Source organism: Salmo salar, chromosome ssa09 (assembly GCF_905237065.1).
Source record: "Salmo salar chromosome ssa09, Ssal_v3.1, whole genome shotgun sequence".
Lineage (NCBI taxonomy): Eukaryota > Metazoa > Chordata > Actinopteri > Salmoniformes > Salmonidae > Salmo > Salmo salar.
The window spans coordinates 43860835-43865319 of NC_059450.1; positions in this window are offsets into that span (position 1 = coordinate 43860835).

A 4485-nucleotide genomic window follows, 5' to 3' on the forward strand; every position below is an offset into this window, starting at 1 on the left:
CCGTCTCACCCAGACTGGCCTACTGAGCCCCCCTCCCACCTTGACCATACATGACGCCCCAGCATACAACAGCTTCACACAGGTCAAAAAACTCTTCCCAAACCCAAACACAGACCACATTAAACAGATACTCATGATCCACTCTATCAAAAGCCTTCTCTTGATCTCAAGAGACCAGTCCAAAGTTCACATTAGAACCTATCGACAAGTCCAACATGTCTCTGATTAAGAACAAGTTGTCCGTGATTGAGCGTCCCGGTACACAATATGTTTGGTCCTTATGTACTATCGAGTCCAAATTGGACTTCAGTCTGTTAGAGAGGACCTTGGAAAATATCTTGTAGTCTGCACAGAGTAATGCCACAGGCCTCCAGTTCTTAAGTTCACACAAGTCCCCTTTTTTGGGCAGGAGAGTCAGAGCCGCCCCATGGTAGCTCATCGGCAACTCTCCTACCCCGACACATTCACACAACACGCAAAAGAAATCCTGACCAATAATTCTCCAGAATTTTTTATAAAACTCCACTGGGAGTCCATCGACCCCCGGTGCACGACCGGGGGACATCTGGGTTACGGCCTCTGCCAGTTCATGGGACAACAGAGGAATGTCCATTTCATCCCTCTGTGCCAGAGAGATATTAGGGAGTCCTGCGAACAAGACCTGAGCACACATAGGATCACACACTTCTGCCCTATACAACTCAGTATAAAACTCCACAGTCCGCTCCCGCATCTCACCCACCACAGAGGTCACCCGCCCATCAGACAGCCGTAGACAATGCATACCCTTGGCTTCACTGCTCTGTCTTTCCAAACCAAATAAGAAGGAGCTGGGAGCATCCATCTCCTTGAGCATGGAGAACCTAGCACTTACAAGTGCTCCCTTTGCTTTACCCTGGAAAAAACAGCCCAGGTACTTACGTAATTCAGCTAAATTAACCTGGAGGCCTATATTGCCTTGCCCCACCATCTCTACCTCCATCTCACTAATACTACGCTTGAGTTCCCCCAATACTCTCCTAGCCTCTGAGGATGAGAGAGCTGTGTACTGTTGACAGAAAAGCCGAATTTAGACTTTCCCCACATCCAACCATTGACTGAGAGACTCATACTCCTCTCTTCGCTGCCCCCACCTTTCCCAAAAGGTCTGGAAACCTGAGCAAAAAGTGGCATCTTGCAAGAGCTTTACATTGAACTTCCAATAGGATTCCTGCCGGGGCCCTGGTGAAATAGACAGCCAAGCCATGGTTATGTTGTGATCCGAAAAACCCCACCGGGAGAATGGTAGCGCCCAACAGCCTATTGCTCCGATTTATGGACATGTAAAAACTATCAAGTCGGGCTGCACTCACCCTAGCCCCAAAAACCTTCACCCATGTATACTGTCTTGTGTTGGGATGTTTAGTTCTCCAAACATCCACTAGGTCGAACTGATTAATGATGTCCCTTAACACTCCCACTGACACTGAATGAGGCTCTTCCCCATTTCTGTCTTTTGTAAAATCCATTGTACAGTTCCAGTCCCCTCCGACCACCAGCGTCTCCTCAGGCGCTACCTGTGAGAGTTCCTGTCTAAGACTCCCAAATAGAACCCCTCTTTCTCCCTGTATTAGGCGCATACATATTTATAAAGACAAAACCCATGTTGTTAATTTCTGCTTTTACAACAAGCAGCCTCCCCTACACACCTCCTTTGAGGAGCACATTTTTACAGACAGACCTGGTGAAAAAAGGACTGCCACCCCTGCAGTAAGATTTGTCCCATGGCTCAACATACTTGCCCCTTTCCACCAGAGCCCCCAATCGACTTCATTCAACACATCACTATGCGTCTCCTGCAGAAACAACACCTGTAATTCTTTTTGTTTTACATATTCACCCAACACACTCCTCTTTCCCGCACCTCTGGCGCCATTTATATTGAGCGAGCCTACCCGAAGAGTCTCCATAAGAAGTGGGAGAAAAGCCAGCAAAGAAAGAGACCAATAGCAAAGCTCAAAAAGCCCCAGTGCCAGAAAAAACTATTAATCTAAACAGTGTCTGAAGGTAGACCCATACGCACTGTTGTGACCCACTTCCTCAACCTAAACTGTTTCCTGGGTGAGAGGACACCATGCCCCTCATTTTTCATAGCTGAGGGGCATGGTTCATAGCTTCATACATCATTCATAGCTTCATACTGATCTTACAAACTTTCTCGGATCAGAAAAAAAAGCCTCAAGATGAACTTTCTTCCCCTTGGTCTCATTCAGGAACCTTGTCAGTTCTCTCAACGTGTACTTAGACCCCTCTGCTTGACAGGCTGTCAGCTGCGGGCCCATTGAAGAGGAGTCTGAAAAAAATATCTCCTCATCCTCTTCCTCAGACTCACTTTCCTCCTCATCTCTATCTCCCACCCTGACCACCTGCCCTTCCTCTCTGGTCAGGGCATCCCCCACAGCAACAGGCAAAGTTTCCATGGTGCCTTTGACCACACCCTTTTTCCTTTTCCGCTTGACACCCTCCTCCTCCGCCCTAGTATTACACTTCCCCACTATACTCTCCTCATCCACTAGCATAACCTGACTAGACCCAGCCTCATCTACACCACCCTCCATAGCATGACTAGACCCAGCCTTAGCTACACCACCATCCATAGCATGACTAGACCCAGCCTTAGCTACACCACCATCCATAGCATGACTAGACTCAGCTACACCACCATCCATAGCATGACTAGACCCAGCCTCCGCTACCCCACCATCTCTAGCCTGACTAGACCCAGCCTCCGCTACACCATCATCCCTTGCATGACTAGACCCAGCCCTGTTGTCCGCATCTCATTACCCCCTGCACGTTGACCTCGATTTCCCCCACTGGCGCTTGTACCCTCACCTTGTCTATGGCCTTTATGTGGGCACGCAAATCTCTTATGCCCCAAATCCCCACACTCAAAACACAGTAGACTATCTGTGCTGGCAAACCCTGCATAGAGCCCCTCCCCATGCCTCACTTTAAAATGCACATTTAGCTGTTGCTCATTGTTAATCAGAAACATAAAGACTTGCCTCCGGAACGAAACAACGTGCTTAACGGCATCTGCCTGAAAATCTGCCAACAGTACACAAAAACCGCTAGCAAACTTACCAAAATGACTCAGCTCTTTCCTGATTTGATCATCCGTAATAAACGGAGGCAAATTTGCGACTACCACCCTGGTCGAAGGGGTAGAGAGGTGAAATTTGCACCAACACACCCCCTTACAAATATTCCACTAGCAATTAGCCTACCGACCAAATTTGCTCTTTTCATGAACACAACCACAGCTTTGTTCATTCTAGAAGCAGAATGTATAAATTCAGCTCCTACCTGTTCACCGACCGTGAAGAAGAACCTCCTCCACCTTAACTCCATTCTCAGGAACACACCTGAATCCATGCCGTGTCGACAGCGTCTCCTCCACGCTACGCTGAGAAGCCATCGCACACACCACACCTTCAAAACCCCAGGAAACTTACTCTGTCTTCTTCCACCCTAACTTTGAAAAAACTGTGGATACCGCTAAAACAAATATTGCATTAACCCTCCACCATAGAAAATTTTAATTGAAAGAAAAGACCAAGAAAATAATCAGCATGCACTGAGAGAGTGAGAGAGAGAGAGAGAGAGAGAGAGAAAGGGAATGATATAGTTTAGAGAGTATGAGATATAGATGATATAGTTTAGAGAGTATGAGAGAGAGAGAGAGAGAGAGAGAGAGAGAGAGAGAGAGAGAAAGGGAAAGAGAGAGAGAGAGCGAGAGAGAGAGAGAACGAGAAAGAGAGAGAGAGAGAGGGAGAGAAAGAAAAAGAGAACGAGAGAGAGAGCGAGAGAGAGAGAGAGAGAGCGAGAGAGAGAGAAAGAAAGAGAGAAAGAGGAAGAGAAAGAGAAAGAGAGAGAGTATGAGAGAGAGAGAGAGAGAGAGAGAGAGAGCGTGAGAGAGAGAGAAAGGGAAAGAGAGAGTATGAGAGAGAGAAAACGAGAAAAAGAGAGAGAGAGAGAATGAGAGCGAGAGAGGGAGAGAGAGAGAGAACGAGAGCAAGAGAGGGAGAGAAAGAGAGAGAGTATGAGAGAGAGAGAACGATAAAGAGAGAGAGAGAGTATGAGAGAGAGTATGAGAGAGAGAGAACGAGAAAGAGAGAGATAGTATGAGAGTGAGAGAATGAGAAAAAGAGAGAGAGCAAGAAAGCGAGAAAGAGAAGGAGAGAGAGAGAGTATGAGAGAGAGAAAGGGAAAGAGAGAGAGAGTATGAGAGAGAGTATGAGAGAGAGAGAATGAGAAAGAGAGAGAGCGAGAAAGAGAAGGAGAGAGAGAGTATGAGAGAGAAAGAGAAGGAGAGAGAGAGTATGAGAGAGAGTATGAGAGAGAGAGAATGAGAAAGAGAGAGAGCGAGAAAGAGAGAAAGAGAAGGAGAGAGAGAGTATGAGAGAGAAAGAGAAGGAGAGAGAGAGTATGAGAGAGAGAGAG